At 34.5% G+C, this 19,802-nt stretch overlaps 1 protein-coding gene across 1 annotated transcript in view; it reads right to left on the reverse strand.

Moving 5' to 3' along the window:
- NFAM1 (NFAT activating protein with ITAM motif 1) overlaps positions 1-19,802 on the reverse strand; it is a 66,067-nt gene that overhangs the window by 37,786 nt on the left and 8,479 nt on the right. The window lies entirely within an intron of this gene.

The raw sequence follows: 19,802 nt of genomic DNA on the forward strand, positions 1-19,802 counted from the left end.
ACTAGTAACTATTACTTGTCCCTACCAGTGAGATATTACTAGTAACTATTACTAGTCCCTACCAGTGAGATATTACTAGTAACTATTACTAGTCCCTACCATTTAGATATTACTAGTAACTATTACTAGTCCCTACCAGTGAGATATTACTAGTAACTATTACTTGTCCCTACCAGTGAGATATTACTAGTAACTATTACTAGTCCCTACCATTTAGATATTACTAGTAACTATTACTAGTCCCTACCAGTGAGATATTACTAGTAACTATTACTTGTCCCTACCAGTGAGATATTACTAGTAACTATTACTTGTCCCTACCAGTGAGATATTACTAGTAACTATTACTAGTCCCTACCATTTAGATATTACTAGTAACTATTACTTGTCCCTACCAGTGAGATATTACTAGTAACTATTACTTGTCCCTACCAGTGAGATATTACTAGTAACTATTACTAGTCCCTACCAGTGAGATATTACTAGTAACTATTACTTGTCCCTACCAGTGAGATATTACTAGTAACTATTACTAGTCCCTACCAGTGAGATATTACTAGTAACTATTACTTGTCCCTACCAGTGAGATATTACTAGTAACTATTACTAGTCCCTACCAGTGAGATATTACTAGTAACTATTACTAGTCCCTACCATTTAGATATTACTAGTAACTATTACTAGTCCCTACCATTTAGATATTACTAGTAACTATTACTTGTCCCTACCAGTGAGATATTACTAGTAACTATTACCAGTTCCTACCAGTGAGATATTACTAGTAACTATTACCAGTTCCTACCAGTGAGATATTACTAGTGACTATTACTTGTCCCTACCAGTGAGATATTACTAGTCCCTACCAGTGAGATATTACTAGTGACTATTACTAGTTCCTACCAGTGAGATATTACTAGTGACTATTACTAGTCCCTACCAGTGAGATATTACTAGTAACTATTACCAGTCCCTACCAGTGAGATATTACTAGTAACTATTACCAGTCCCTACCAGTGAGATATTACTAGTAACTATTACCAGTCCCTACCAGTGAGATATTACTAGTAACTATTACCAGTTCCTACCAGTGAGATATTCTTAGTAACTATTACTAGTCCCTACCAGTGAGATATTACTAGTGACTATTACTTGTCCGTACCAGTGAGATATTACTAGTGACTATTACTTGTCCCTAGCAGTGAGATATTACTAGTAACTATTACTTGTCCCTAGCAGTGAGATATTACTAGTAACTATTACCAGTCCCTACCAGTGAGATATTACTAGTAACTATTACCAGTCCCTACCAGTGAGCTTTACTAGTGACTAATAGTGACTATTACTAGTTCCTACCAGTGAGATATTACTAGTGACTATTACTAGTCCCTACCAGTGAGATATTACTAGTAACTATTACCAGTCCCTACCAGTGAGATATTACTAGTAACTATTACCAGTCCCTACCAGTGAGATATTACTAGTAACTATTACCAGTTCCTACCAGTGAGATATTACTAATAACTATTACCAGTTCCTACCAGTGAGATATTACTAGTAACTATTACTAGTCCCTACCAGTGAGATATTACTAGTGACTATTACTTGTCCCTACCAGTGAGATATTACTAGTGACTATTACTTGTCCCTAGCAGTGAGATATTACTAGTAACTATTACTTGTCCCTAGCAGTGAGATATTACTAGTAACTATTACTAGTCCCTACCAGTGAGATATTACTAGTAACTATTACTAGTCCCTACCAGTGAGATATTACTAGTAAATATTACTTGTCCCTACCAGTGAGATATTACTAGTAACTATTACTTGTCCCTACCAGTGAGATATTACTAGTAACTATTACTAGTTCCTACCAGTGAGATATTACTAGTAACTATTACTTGTCCCCACCAGTGAGATATTACTAGTAACTATTACTTGTCCCTACCAGTGAGATATTACTAGTAACTATTACCAGTCCCTACCAGTGAGATATTACTAGTAACTATTACTAGTCCCTACCAATGAGATATTACTAGTAACTATTACTAGTCCCTACCAGTGAGATATTACTAGTAACTATTACCTGTCCCTACCAGTGAGATATTACTAGTAACTATTACTAATCCCTACCAGTGAGATATTACTTGTAACTATTACCAGTCCCTACCAGTGAGATATTACTAGTAACTATTACCAGTCCCTACCAGTGAGCTTTACTAGTGACTAATAGTGACTATTACTAGTTCCTACCAGTGAGATATTACTAGTGACTATTACTAGTCCCTACCAGTGAGATATTACTAGTAACTATTACCAGTCCCTACCAGTGAGATATTACTAGTAACTATTACCAGTCCCTACCAGTGAGATATTACTAGTAACTATTACCAGTTCCTACCAGTGAGATATTACTAATAACTATTACTAGTCCCTACCAGTGAGATATTACTAGTGACTATTACTTGTCCCTACCAGTGAGATATTACTAGTGACTATTACTTGTCCCTAGCAGTGAGATATTACTAGTAACTATTACTTGTCCCTAGCAGTGAGATATTACTAGTAACTATTACTAGTCCCTACCAGTGAGATATTACTAGTAACTATTACTAGTCCCTACCAGTGAGATATTACTAGTAAATATTACTTGTCCCTACCAGTGAGATATTACTAGTAACTATTACTTGTCCCTACCAGTGAGATATTACTAGTAACTATTACTAGTTCCTACCAGTGAGATATTACTAGTAACTATTACTTGTCCCCACCAGTGAGATATTACTAGTAACTATTACTTGTCCCTACCAGTGAGATATTACTAGTAACTATTACCAGTCCCTACCAGTAAGATATTACTTGTAACTATTACTAGTCCCTACCAATGAGATATTACTAGTAACTATTACTAGTCCCTACCAGTGAGATATTACTAGTAACTATTACCTGTCCCTACCAGTGAGATATTACTAGTAACTATTACTAATCCCTACCAGTGAGATATTACTTGTAACTATTACCAGTCCCTACCAGTGAGATATTACTAGTAACTATTACTAGTCCCTACCAGTGAGATATTACTTGTAACTATTACTAGTCCCTACCAGTGAGATATTACTAGTAACTATTACTAGTCCCTACCAGTGAGATATTACTAGTAACTATTACTAGTCCCTACCAGTGAGATATTACTAGTAACTATTACTTGTCCCTACCAGTGAGATATTACTAGTAACTATTACTAGTCCCTACCAGTGAGATATTACTAGTAACTATTACTAGTCCCTACCATTTAGATATTACTAGTAACTATTACTAGTCCCTACCAGTGAGATATTACTAGTAACTATTACTTGTCCCTACCAGTGAGATATTACTAGTAACTATTACTAGTCCCTACCATTTAGATATTACTAGTAACTATTACTAGTCCCTACCAGTGAGATATTACTAGTAACTATTACTTGTCCCTACCAGTGAGATATTACTAGTAACTATTACTTGTCCCTACCAGTGAGATATTACTAGTAACTATTACTAGTCCCTACCATTTAGATATTACTAGTAACTATTACTTGTCCCTACCAGTGAGATATTACTAGTAACTATTACTTGTCCCTACCAGTGAGATATTACTAGTAACTATTACTAGTCCCTACCAGTGAGATATTACTAGTAACTATTACTTGTCCCTACCAGTGAGATATTACTAGTAACTATTACTAGTCCCTACCAGTGAGATATTACTAGTAACTATTACTTGTCCCTACCAGTGAGATATTACTAGTAACTATTACTAGTCCCTACCAGTGAGATATTACTAGTAACTATTACTAGTCCCTACCATTTAGATATTACTAGTAACTATTACTAGTCCCTACCATTTAGATATTACTAGTAACTATTACTTGTCCCTACCAGTGAGATATTACTAGTAACTATTACCAGTTCCTACCAGTGAGATATTACTAGTAACTATTACCAGTTCCTACCAGTGAGATATTACTAGTGACTATTACTTGTCCCTACCAGTGAGATATTACTAGTCCCTACCAGTGAGATATTACTAGTGACTATTACTAGTTCCTACCAGTGAGATATTACTAGTGACTATTACTAGTCCCTACCAGTGAGATATTACTAGTAACTATTACCAGTCCCTACCAGTGAGATATTACTAGTAACTATTACCAGTCCCTACCAGTGAGATATTACTAGTAACTATTACCAGTCCCTACCAGTGAGATATTACTAGTAACTATTACCAGTTCCTACCAGTGAGATATTCTTAGTAACTATTACTAGTCCCTACCAGTGAGATATTACTAGTGACTATTACTTGTCCGTACCAGTGAGATATTACTAGTGACTATTACTTGTCCCTAGCAGTGAGATATTACTAGTAACTATTACTTGTCCCTAGCAGTGAGATATTACTAGTAACTATTACCAGTCCCTACCAGTGAGATATTACTAGTAACTATTACCAGTCCCTACCAGTGAGCTTTACTAGTGACTAATAGTGACTATTACTAGTTCCTACCAGTGAGATATTACTAGTGACTATTACTAGTCCCTACCAGTGAGATATTACTAGTAACTATTACCAGTCCCTACCAGTGAGATATTACTAGTAACTATTACCAGTCCCTACCAGTGAGATATTACTAGTAACTATTACCAGTTCCTACCAGTGAGATATTACTAATAACTATTACCAGTTCCTACCAGTGAGATATTACTAGTAACTATTACTAGTCCCTACCAGTGAGATATTACTAGTGACTATTACTTGTCCCTACCAGTGAGATATTACTAGTGACTATTACTTGTCCCTAGCAGTGAGATATTACTAGTAACTATTACTTGTCCCTAGCAGTGAGATATTACTAGTAACTATTACTAGTCCCTACCAGTGAGATATTACTAGTAACTATTACTAGTCCCTACCAGTGAGATATTACTAGTAAATATTACTTGTCCCTACCAGTGAGATATTACTAGTAACTATTACTTGTCCCTACCAGTGAGATATTACTAGTAACTATTACTAGTTCCTACCAGTGAGATATTACTAGTAACTATTACTTGTCCCCACCAGTGAGATATTACTAGTAACTATTACTTGTCCCTACCAGTGAGATATTACTAGTAACTATTACCAGTCCCTACCAGTGAGATATTACTAGTAACTATTACTAGTCCCTACCAGTGAGATATTACTAGTAACTATTACTAGTCCCTACCAGTGAGATATTACTAGTAACTATTACCTGTCCCTACCAGTGAGATATTACTAGTAACTATTACTAGTCCCTACCAGTGAGATATTACTAGTAACTATTACTAGTCCCTACCATTTAGATATTACTAGTAACTATTACTAGTCCCTACCAGTGAGATATTACTAGTAACTATTACTAGTCCCTACCAGTGAGATATTACTAGTAACTATTACTAGTCCCTACCATTTAGATATTACTAGTAACTATTACTAGTCCCTACCAGTGAGATATTACTAGTAACTATTACTTGTCCCTACCAGTGAGATATTACTAGTAACTATTACTAGTCCCTACCAGTGAGATATTACTAGTAACTATTACTAGTCCCTACCAGTGAGATATTACTAGTAACTATTACTAGTCCCTACCATTTAGATATTACTAGTAACTATTACTTGTCCCTACCAGTGAGATATTACTAGTAACTATTACTAGTCCCTACCAGTGAGATATTACTAGTAACTATTACTTGTCCCTACCAGTGAGACATTACTAGTAACTATTACTAGTCCCTACCAGTGAGATATTACTAGTAACTATTACTAGTCCCTACCAGTGAGATATTACTAGTAACTATTACTAGTCCCTACCAGTGAGATATTACTAGTAACTATTACTTGTCCCTACCAGTGAGATATTACTAGTAACTATTACTAGTCCCTACCAGTGAGATATTACTAGTAACTATTACTAGTCCCTACCATTTAGATATTACTAGTAACTATTACTAGTCCCTACCAGTGAGATATTACTAGTAACTATTACTAGTCCCTACCAGTGAGATATTACTAGTAACTATTACTAGTCCCTACCATTTAGATATTACTAGTAACTATTACTAGTCCCTACCAGTGAGATATTACTAGTAACTATTACTTGTCCCTACCAGTGAGATATTACTAGTAACTATTACTAGTCCCTACCATTTAGATATTACTAGTAACTATTACTAGTCCCTACCAGTGAGATATTACTAGTAACTATTACTTGTCCCTACCAGTGAGATATTACTAGTAACTATTACTAGTCCCTACCAGTGAGATATTACTAGTAACTATTACTAGTCCCTACCATTTAGATATTACTAGTAACTATTACTAGTCCCTACCATTTAGATATTACTAGTAAATATTACTTGTCCCTACCAGTGAGATATTACTAGTAACTATTACTTGTCCCTACCAGTGAGATATTACTAGTAACTATTACTAGTTCCTACCAGTGAGATATTACTAGTAACTATTACTTGTCCCCACCAGTGAGATATTACTAGTAACTATTACTTGTCCCTACCAGTGAGATATTACTAGTAACTATTACCAGTCCCTACCAGTAAGATATTACTTGTAACTATTACTAGTCCCTACCAATGAGATATTACTAGTAACTATTACTAGTCCCTACCAGTGAGATATTACTAGTAACTATTACCTGTCCCTACCAGTGAGATATTACTAGTAACTATTACTAATCCCTACCAGTGAGATATTACTTGTAACTATTACCAGTCCCTACCAGTGAGATATTACTAGTAACTATTACTAGTCCCTACCAGTGAGATATTACTTGTAACTATTACTAGTCCCTACCAGTGAGATATTACTAGTAACTATTACTAGTCCCTACCAGTGAGATATTACTAGTAACTATTACTAGTCCCTACCAGTGAGATATTACTAGTAACTATTACTTGTCCCTACCAGTGAGATATTACTAGTAACTATTACTAGTCCCTACCAGTGAGATATTACTAGTAACTATTACTAGTCCCTACCATTTAGATATTACTAGTAACTATTACTAGTCCCTACCAGTGAGATATTACTAGTAACTATTACTTGTCCCTACCAGTGAGATATTACTAGTAACTATTACTAGTCCCTACCATTTAGATATTACTAGTAACTATTACTAGTCCCTACCAGTGAGATATTACTAGTAACTATTACTTGTCCCTACCAGTGAGATATTACTAGTAACTATTACTTGTCCCTACCAGTGAGATATTACTAGTAACTATTACTAGTCCCTACCATTTAGATATTACTAGTAACTATTACTTGTCCCTACCAGTGAGATATTACTAGTAACTATTACTTGTCCCTACCAGTGAGATATTACTAGTAACTATTACTTGTCCCTACCAGTGAGATATTACTAGTAACTATTACTTGTCCCTACCAGTGAGATATTACTAGTAACTATTACTTGTCCCTACCAGTGAGATATTACTAGTAACTATTACTAGTCCCTACCAGTGAGATATTACTAGTAACTATTACTAGTCCCTACCATTTAGATATTACTAGTAACTATTACTAGTCCCTACCATTTAGATATTACTAGTAACTATTACTTGTCCCTACCAGTGAGATATTACTAGTAACTATTACCAGTTCCTACCAGTGAGATATTACTAGTAACTATTACCAGTTCCTACCAGTGAGATATTACTAGTGACTATTACTTGTCCCTACCAGTGAGATATTACTAGTCCCTACCAGTGAGATATTACTAGTGACTATTACTAGTTCCTACCAGTGAGATATTACTAGTGACTATTACTAGTCCCTACCAGTGAGATATTACTAGTAACTATTACCAGTCCCTACCAGTGAGATATTACTAGTAACTATTACCAGTCCCTACCAGTGAGATATTACTAGTAACTATTACCAGTCCCTACCAGTGAGATATTACTAGTAACTATTACCAGTTCCTACCAGTGAGATATTCTTAGTAACTATTACTAGTCCCTACCAGTGAGATATTACTAGTGACTATTACTTGTCCGTACCAGTGAGATATTACTAGTGACTATTACTTGTCCCTAGCAGTGAGATATTACTAGTAACTATTACTTGTCCCTAGCAGTGAGATATTACTAGTAACTATTACCAGTCCCTACCAGTGAGATATTACTAGTAACTATTACCAGTCCCTACCAGTGAGCTTTACTAGTGACTAATAGTGACTATTACTAGTTCCTACCAGTGAGATATTACTAGTGACTATTACTAGTCCCTACCAGTGAGATATTACTAGTAACTATTACCAGTCCCTACCAGTGAGATATTACTAGTAACTATTACCAGTCCCTACCAGTGAGATATTACTAGTAACTATTACCAGTTCCTACCAGTGAGATATTACTAATAACTATTACCAGTTCCTACCAGTGAGATATTACTAGTAACTATTACTAGTCCCTACCAGTGAGATATTACTAGTGACTATTACTTGTCCCTACCAGTGAGATATTACTAGTGACTATTACTTGTCCCTAGCAGTGAGATATTACTAGTAACTATTACTTGTCCCTAGCAGTGAGATATTACTAGTAACTATTACTAGTCCCTACCAGTGAGATATTACTAGTAACTATTACTAGTCCCTACCAGTGAGATATTACTAGTAAATATTACTTGTCCCTACCAGTGAGATATTACTAGTAACTATTACTTGTCCCTACCAGTGAGATATTACTAGTAACTATTACTAGTTCCTACCAGTGAGATATTACTAGTAACTATTACTTGTCCCCACCAGTGAGATATTACTAGTAACTATTACTTGTCCCTACCAGTGAGATATTACTAGTAACTATTACCAGTCCCTACCAGTGAGATATTACTAGTAACTATTACTAGTCCCTACCAATGAGATATTACTAGTAACTATTACTAGTCCCTACCAGTGAGATATTACTAGTAACTATTACCTGTCCCTACCAGTGAGATATTACTAGTAACTATTACTAATCCCTACCAGTGAGATATTACTTGTAACTATTACCAGTCCCTACCAGTGAGATATTACTAGTAACTATTACCAGTCCCTACCAGTGAGCTTTACTAGTGACTAATAGTGACTATTACTAGTTCCTACCAGTGAGATATTACTAGTGACTATTACTAGTCCCTACCAGTGAGATATTACTAGTAACTATTACCAGTCCCTACCAGTGAGATATTACTAGTAACTATTACCAGTCCCTACCAGTGAGATATTACTAGTAACTATTACCAGTTCCTACCAGTGAGATATTACTAATAACTATTACCAGTTCCTACCAGTGAGATATTACTAGTAACTATTACTAGTCCCTACCAGTGAGATATTACTAGTGACTATTACTTGTCCCTACCAGTGAGATATTACTAGTGACTATTACTTGTCCCTAGCAGTGAGATATTACTAGTAACTATTACTTGTCCCTAGCAGTGAGATATTACTAGTAACTATTACTAGTCCCTACCAGTGAGATATTACTAGTAACTATTACTAGTCCCTACCAGTGAGATATTACTAGTAAATATTACTTGTCCCTACCAGTGAGATATTACTAGTAACTATTACTTGTCCCTACCAGTGAGATATTACTAGTAACTATTACTAGTTCCTACCAGTGAGATATTACTAGTAACTATTACTTGTCCCCACCAGTGAGATATTACTAGTAACTATTACTTGTCCCTACCAGTGAGATATTACTAGTAACTATTACCAGTCCCTACCAGTAAGATATTACTTGTAACTATTACTAGTCCCTACCAATGAGATATTACTAGTAACTATTACTAGTCCCTACCAGTGAGATATTACTAGTAACTATTACCTGTCCCTACCAGTGAGATATTACTAGTAACTATTACTAATCCCTACCAGTGAGATATTACTTGTAACTATTACCAGTCCCTACCAGTGAGATATTACTAGTAACTATTACTAGTCCCTACCAGTGAGATATTACTTGTAACTATTACTAGTCCCTACCAGTGAGATATTACTAGTAACTATTACTAGTCCCTACCAGTGAGATATTACTAGTAACTATTACTAGTCCCTACCAGTGAGATATTACTAGTAACTATTACTTGTCCCTACCAGTGAGATATTACTAGTAACTATTACTAGTCCCTACCAGTGAGATATTACTTGTAACTATTACTAGTCCCTACCAGTAAGATATTACTTGTAACTATTACTAGTCCCTACCAGTAAGATATTACTTGTAACTATTACTAGTCCCTACCAGTAAGATATTACTTGTAACTATTACTAGTCCCTACCAGTGAGATATTACTAGTAACTATTACTAGTCCCTACCAGTGAGATATTACTAGTAACTATTACTAGTCCCTACCAGTGAGATATTACTAGTAACTATTACTAGTCCCTACCAGTGAGATATTACTTGTAACTATTACTAGTCCCTACCAGTGAGATATTACTTGTAACTATTACTAGTCCCTACCAGTGAGATATTACTTGTAACTATTACTAGTCCCTACCAGTGAGATATTACTAGTAACTATTACTAGTCCCTACCAGTGAGATATTACTAGTAACTATTACTAGTCCCTACCAGTGAGATATTACTAGTAACTATTACTTGTCCCTACCAGTGAGATATTACTAGTAACTATTACTTGTCCCTACCAGTGAGATATTACTAGTAACTATTACTAGTCCCTACCAGTGAGATATTACTAGTAACTATTACTAGTCCCTACCAGTGAGATATTACTAGTAACTATTACTTGTCCCTACCAGTGAGATATTACTAGTAACTATTACTAGTCCCTACCAGTGAGATATTACTAGTAACTATTACTAGTCCCTACCATTTAGATATTACTAGTAACTATTACTAGTCCCTACCAGTGAGATATTACTAGTAACTATTACTTGTCCCTACCAGTGAGATATTACTAGTAACTATTACTAGTCCCTACCATTTAGATATTACTAGTAACTATTACTAGTCCCTACCAGTGAGATATTACTAGTAACTATTACTTGTCCCTACCAGTGAGATATTACTAGTAACTATTACTTGTCCCTACCAGTGAGATATTACTAGTAACTATTACTAGTCCCTACCATTTAGACATTACTAGTAACTATTACTAGTCCCTACCATTTAGACATTACTAGTAACTATTACTAGTCCCTACCAGTGAGATAATTCTAGTAACTATTACTAGTCCCTACCAGTGAGATATTACTAGTAACTATTACTTGTCCCTACCAGTGAGACATTACTAGTAACTATTACTAGTCCCTACCAGTGAGATATTACTAGTAACTATTACTAGTCCCTACCATTTAGATATTACTAGTAACTATTACTTGTCCCTACCAGTGAGATATTACTAGTAACTATTACTAGTCCCTACCAGTGAGATATTACTAGTAACTATTACTAGTCCCTACCAGTGAGATATTACTAGTAACTATTACTAGTCCCTACCAGTGAGATATTACTAGTAACTATTACTTGTCCCTACCAGTGAGATATTACTAGTAACTATTACTTGTCCCTACCAGTGAGATATTACTAGTAACTATTACTAGTCCCTACCAGTGAGATATTACTAGTAACTATTACTAGTCCCTACCATTTAGATATTACTAGTAACTATTACTAGTCCCTACCATTTAGATATTACTAGTAACTAATACTTGTCCCTACCAGTGAGATATTACTAGTAACTATTACTAGTCCCTACCAGTGAGATATTACTAGTAACTATTACTTGTCCCTACCAGTGAGATATTACTAGTAACTATTACTTGTCCCTACCAGTGAGATATTACTAGTAACTATTACTTGTCCCTACCAGTGAGATATTACTAGTAACTATTACTTGTCCCTACCAGTGAGATATTACTAGTAACTATTACTAGTCCCTACCAGTGAGATATTACTAGTAACTATTACTAGTCCCTACCATTTAGATATTACTAGTAACTATTACTAGTCCCTACCATTTAGATATTACTAGTAACTATTACTAGTCCCTACCAGTGAGATATTACTAGTAACTATTACTAGTCCCTACCATTTAGATATTACTAGTAACTATTACTTGTCCCTACCAGTGAGATATTACTAGTAACTATTACTTGTTTCTACCAGTGAGATATTACTAGTAACTATTACTAGTCCCTACCATTTAGATATTACTAGTAACTATTACTTGTCCCTACCAGTGAGATATTACTAGTAACTATTACTTGTCCCTACCAGTGAGATATTACTAGTAACTATTACTAGTCCCTACCAGTGAGATATTACTAGTAACTATTACTTGTCCCTACCAGTGAGATATTACTAGTAACTATTACTTGTCCCTACCAGTGAGATATTACTAGTAACTATTACTAGTCCCTACCAGTGAGATATTACTAGTAACTATTACTAGTCCCTACCATTTAGATATTACTAGTAACTATTACTAGTCCCTACCATTTAGATATTACTAGTAACTATTACTTGTCCCTACCAGTGAGATATTACTAGTAACTATTACTTGTCCCTACCAGTGAGATATTACTAGTAACTATTACTTGTCCCTACCAGTGAGATATTACTAGTAACTATTACTTGTCCCTACCAGTGAGATATTACTAGTAACTATTACTTGTCCCTACCAGTGAGATATTACTAGTAACTATTACTAGTCCCTACCAGTGAGATATTACTAGTAACTATTACTAGTCCCTACCATTTAGATATTACTAGTAACTATTACTAGTCCCTACCATTTAGATATTACTAGTAACTAATACTTGTCCCTACCAGTGAGATATTACTAGTAACTATTACTAGTCCCTACCAGTGAGATATTACTAGTAACTATTACTTGTCCCTACCAGTGAGATATTACTAGTAACTATTACTTGTCCCTACCAGTGAGATATTACTAGTAACTATTACTTGTCCCTACCAGTGAGATATTACTAGTAACTATTACTTGTCCCTACCAGTGAGATATTACTAGTAACTATTACTAGTCCCTACCAGTGAGATATTACTAGTAACTATTACTAGTCCCTACCATTTAGATATTACTAGTAACTATTACTAGTCCCTACCATTTAGATATTACTAGTAACTATTACTAGTCCCTACCAGTGAGATATTACTAGTAACTATTACTAGTCCCTACCATTTAGATATTACTAGTAACTATTACTTGTCCCTACCAGTGAGATATTACTAGTAACTATTACTTGTTTCTACCAGTGAGATATTACTAGTAACTATTACTAGTCCCTACCATTTAGATATTACTAGTAACTATTACTTGTCCCTACCAGTGAGATATTACTAGTAACTATTACTTGTCCCTACCAGTGAGATATTACTAGTAACTATTACTAGTCCCTACCAGTGAGATATTACTAGTAACTATTACTTGTCCCTACCAGTGAGATATTACTAGTAACTATTACTTGTCCCTACCAGTGAGATATTACTAGTAACTATTACTTGTCCCTACCAGTGAGATATTACTAGTAACTATTACTAGTCCCTACCAGTGAGATATTACTAGTAACTATTACTAGTCCCTACCATTTAGATATTACTAGTAACTATTACTAGTCCCTACCAGTGAGATATTACTAGTAACTATTACTTGTCCCTACCAGTGAGATATTACTAGTAACTATTACTAGTCCCTACCATTTAGATATTACTAGTAACTATTACTAGTACCTACCAGTGAGATATTACTAGTAACTATTACTAGTCCCTACCAGTGAGATATTACTAGTAACTATTACTAGTCCCTACCATTTAGATATTACTAGTAACTATTACTAGTCCCTACCATTTAGATATTACTAGTAACTATTACTTGTCCCTACCAGTGAGATATTACTAGTAACTATTACTTGTCCCTACCAGTGAGATATTACTAGTAACTATTACTAGTCCCTACCAGTGAGATATTACTAGTAACTATTACTTGTCCCTACCAGTGAGATATTACTAGTAACTATTACTTGTCCCTACCAGTGAGATATTACTAGTAACTATTACTAGTCCCTACCAGTGAGATATTACTAGTAACTATTACTAGTCCCTACCATTTAGATATTACTAGTAACTATTACTAGTCCCTACCAGTGAGATATTACTAGTAACTATTACTAGTACCTACCAGTGAGATATTACTAGTAACTATTACTAGTCCCTACCAGTGAGATATTACTAGTAACTATTACTAGTCCCTACCAGTGAGATATTACTAGTAACTATTACTAGTCCCTACCATTTAGATATTACTAGTAACTATTACTTGTCCCTACCAGTGAGATATTACTAGTAACTATTACTTGTCCCTACCAGTGAGATATTACTAGTAACTATTACTAGTCCCTACCAGTGAGATATTACTAGTAACTATTACTAGTCCCTACCAGTGAGATATTACTAGTAACTATTACTAGTCCCTACCATTTAGATATTACTAGTAACTATTACTTGTCCCTACCAGTGAGATATTACTAGTAACTATTACTAGTCCCTACCAGTGAGATATTACTAGTAACTATTACTAGTCCCTACCAGTGAGATATTACTAGTAACTATTACTTGTCCCTACCAGTGAGATATTACTAGTAACTATTACTAGTCCCTACCAGTGAGATATTACTAGTAACTATTACTAGTCCCTACCATTTAGATATTACTAGTAACTATTACTAGTCCCTACCATTTAGATATTACTAGTAACTATTACTTGTCCCTACCAGTGAGATATTACTAGTAACTATTACTTGTCCCTACCAGTGAGATATTACTAGTAACTATTACTAGTCCCTACCAGTGAGATATTACTAGTAACTATTACTAGTCCCTACCAGTTAGATATTACTAGTAACTATTACTAGTCCCTACCAGTGAGATATTACTAGTAACTATTACTTGTCCCTACCAGTGAGATATTACTAGTAACTATTACTAGTCCCTACCATTTAGATATTACTAGTAACTATTACTAGTACCTACCAGTGAGATATTACTAGTAACTATTACTAGTCCCTACCAGTGAGATATTACTAGTAACTATTACTAGTCCCTACCATTTAGATATTACTAGTAACTATTACTAGTCCCTACCATTTAGATATTACTAGTAACTATTACTTGTCCCTACCAGTGAGATATTACTAGTAACTATTACTTGTCCCTACCAGTGAGATATTACTAGTAACTATTACTAGTCCCTACCAGTGAGATATTACTAGTAACTATTACTTGTCCCTACCAGTGAGATATTACTAGTAACTATTACTTGTCCCTACCAGTGAGATATTACTAGTAACTATTACTAGTCCCTACCAGTGAGATATTACTAGTAACTATTACTAGTCCCTACCATTTAGATATTACTAGTAACTATTACTAGTCCCTACCAGTGAGATATTACTAGTAACTATTACTAGTCCCTACCATTTAGATATTACTAGTAACTATTACTAGTCCCTACCAGTGAGATATTACTAGTAACTATTACTAGTCCCTACCAGTGAGATATTACTAGTAACTATTACTTGTCCCTACCAGTGAGATATTACTAGTAACTATTACTAGTCCCTACCATTTAGATATTACTAGTAACTATTACTAGTACCTACCAGTGAGATATTACTAGTAACTATTACTAGTCCCTACCAGTGAGATATTACTAGTAACTATTACTTGTCCCTACCAGTGAGATATTACTAGTAACTATTACTTGTCCCTACCAGTGAGATATTACTAGTAACTATTACTTGTCCCTACCAGTGAGATATTACTAGTAACTATTACTTGTCCCTACCAGTGAGATATTACTAGTAACTATTACTAGTCCCTACCAGTGAGATATTACTAGTAACTATTACTTGTCCCTACCAGTGAGATATTACTAGTAACTATTACTTGTCCCTACCAGTGAGATATTACTAGTAACTATTACTTGTCCCTACCAGTGAGATATTACTAGTAACTATTACTAGTCCCTACCAGTGAGATATTACTAGTAACTATTACTAGTCCCTACCATTTAGATATTACTAGTAACTATTACTAGTCCCTACCAGTGAGATATTACTAGTAACTATTACTTGTCCCTACCAGTGAGATATTACTAGTAACTATTACTTGTCCCTACCAGTGAGATATTACTAGTAACTATTACTTGTCCCTACCAGTGAGATATTACTAGTAACTATTACTTGTCCCTACCAGTGAGATATTACTAGTAACTATTACTTGTCCCTACCAGTGAGATATTACTAGTAACTATTACTAGTCCCTACCAGTGAGATATTACTAGTAACTATTACTAGTCCCTACCATTTAGATATTACTAGTAACTATTACTAGTCCCTACCAGTGAGATATTACTAGTAACTATTACTTGTCCCTACCAGTGAGATATTACTAGTAACTATTACTAGTCCCTACCATTTAGATATTACTAGTAACTATTACTAGTCCCTACCAGTGAGATATTACTAGTAACTATTACTTGTCCCTACCAGTGAGATATTACTAGTAACTATTACTTGTCCCTACCAGTGAGATATTACTAGTAACTATTACTAGTCCCTACCATTTAGATATTACTAGTAACTATTACTAGTCCCTACCATTTAGATATTACTAGTAACTATTACTAGTCCCTACCAGTGAGATATTACTAGTAACTATTACTTGTCCCTACCAGTGAGATATTACTAGTAACTATTACTAGTCCCTACCATTTAGATATTACTAGTAACTATTACTAGTCCCTACCAGTTAGATATTACTAGTAACTATTACTAGTCCCTACCAGTGAGATATTACTAGTAACTATTACTTGTCCCTACCAGTGAGATATTACTAGTAACTATTACTAGTCCCTACCAGTGAGATATTACTAGTAACTATTACTAGTCCCTACCATTTAGATATTACTAGTAACTATTACTAGTCCCTACCAGTGAGATATTACTAGTAACTATTACTTGTCCCTACCAGTGAGATATTACTAGTAACTATTACTAGTCCCTACCATTTAGATATTACTAGTAACTATTACTAGTCCCTACCAGTGAGATATTACTAGTAACTATTACTTGTCCCTACCAGTGAGATATTACTAGTAACTATTACTTGTCCCTACCAGTGAGATATTACTAGTAACTATTACTAGTCCCTACCAGTGAGATATTACTAGTAACTATTACTTGTCCCTACCAGTGAGATATTACTAGTAACTATTACTAGTCCCTACCATTTAGATATTACTAGTAACTATTACTAGTCCCTACCAGTGAGATATTACTAGTAACTATTACTTGTCCCTACCAGTGAGATATTACTAGTAACTATTACTAGTCCCTACCAGTGAGATATTACTAGTAACTATTACTAGTCCCTACCATTTAGATATTACTAGTAACTATTACTAGTCCCTACCAGTGAGATATTACTAGTAACTATTACTTGTCCCTACCAGTGAGATATTACTAGTAACTATTACTAGTCCCTACCATTTAGATATTACTAGTAACTATTACTAGTCCCTACCAGTGAGATATTACTAGTAACTATTACTTGTCCCTACCAGTGAGATATTACTAGTAACTATTACTTGTCCCTACCAGTGAGATATTACTAGTAACTATTACTTGTCCCTACCAGTGAGATATTACTAGTAACTATTACTAGTCCCTACCATTTAGATATTACTAGTAACTATTACTAGTCCCTACCAGTGAGATATTACTAGTAACTATTACTAGTCCCTACCATTTAGATATTACTAGTAACTATTACTAGTCCCTACCAGTGAGATATTACTAGTAACTATTACTAGTCCCTACCATTTAGATATTACTAGTAACTATTACTAGTCCCTACCAGTGAGATATTACTAGTAACTATTACTAGTCCCTACCATTTAGATATTACTAGTAACTATTACTTGTCCCTACCAGTGAGATATTACTAGTAACTATTACTTGTCCCTACCAGTGAGATATTACTAGTAACTATTACTAGTCCCTACCAGTGAGATATTACTAGTAACTATTACTAGTCCCTACCAGTGAGATATTACTAGTAACTATTACTTGTCCCTACCAGTGAGATATTACTAGTAACTATTACTTGTCCCTACCAGTGAGATATTACTAGTAACTATTACTAGTCCCTACCAGTGAGATATTACTAGTAACTATTACTAGTCCCTACCATTTAGATATTACTAGTAACTATTACTAGTCCCTACCAGTGAGATATTACTAGTAACTATTACTTGTCCCTACCAGTGAGATATTACTAGTAACTATTACTAGTCCCTACCATTTAGATATTACTAGTAACTATTACTAGTCCCTACCAGTGAGATATTACTAGTAACTATTACTTGTCCCTACCAGTGAGATATTACTAGTAACTATTACTTGTCCCTACCAGTGAGATATTACTAGTAACTATTACTAGTCCCTACCATTTAGATATTACTAGTAACTATTACTAGTCCCTACCAGTGAGATATTACTAGTAACTATTACTAGTCCCTACCAGTGAGATATTACTAGTAACTATTACTTGTCCCTACCAGTGAGATATTACTAGTAACTATTACTAGTCCCTACCATTTAGATATTACTAGTAACTATTACTAGTCCCTACCATTTAGATATTACTAGTAACTATTACTAGTCCCTACCAGTGAGATATTACTAGTAACTATTACTTGTCCCTACCAGTGAGATATTACTAGTAACTATTACTAGTCCCTACCATTTAGATATTACTAGTAACTATTACTTGTCCCTACCAGTGAGATATTACTAGTAACTATTACTTGTCCCTACCAGTGAGATATTACTAGTAACTATTACTTGTCCCTACCAGTGAGATATTACTAGTAACTATTACTTGTCCCTACCAGTGAGATATTACTAGTAACTATTACTAGTCCCTACCAGTGAGATATTACTAGTAACTATTACTTGTCCCTACCAGTGAGATATTACTAGTAACTATTACTAGTCCCTACCATTTAGATATTACTAGTAACTATTACTAGTCCCTACCAGTGAGATATTACTAGTAACTATTACTAGTCCCTACCATTTAGATATTACTAGTAACTATTACTAGTCCCTACCAGTGAGATATTACTAGTAACTATTACTAGTCCCTACCATTTAGATATTACTAGTAACTATTACTAGTCCCTACCAGTGAGATATTACTAGTAACTATTACTAGTCCCTACCATTTAGATATTACTAGTAACTATTACTAGTCCCTACCAGTGAGATATTACTAGTAACTATTACTTGTCCCTACCAGTGAGATATTACTAGTAACTATTACTAGTCCCTACCAGTGAGATATTACTAGTAACTATTACTAGTTCCTACCAGTGAGATATTACTAGTAACTATTACTAGTCCCTACCAGTGAGATATTACTAGTGACTATTACTAGTCCCTACCAGTGAGATATTACTAGTAACTATTACTAGTCCCTACCAGTGAGATATTACTAGTAACTATTACTAGTCCCTACCATTTAGATATTACTAGTAACTATTACTAGTCCCTACCAGTGAGATATTACTAGTAACTATTACTAGTCCCTACCATTTAGATATTACTAGTAACTATTACTAGTCCCTACCAGTGAGATATTACTAGTAACTATTACTAGTCCCTACCAGTGAGATATTA

Source organism: Pelobates fuscus, chromosome 3 (genome assembly GCF_036172605.1).
Source record: "Pelobates fuscus isolate aPelFus1 chromosome 3, aPelFus1.pri, whole genome shotgun sequence".
In the NCBI taxonomy this organism is placed as follows: Eukaryota; Metazoa; Chordata; class Amphibia; order Anura; family Pelobatidae; genus Pelobates; species Pelobates fuscus.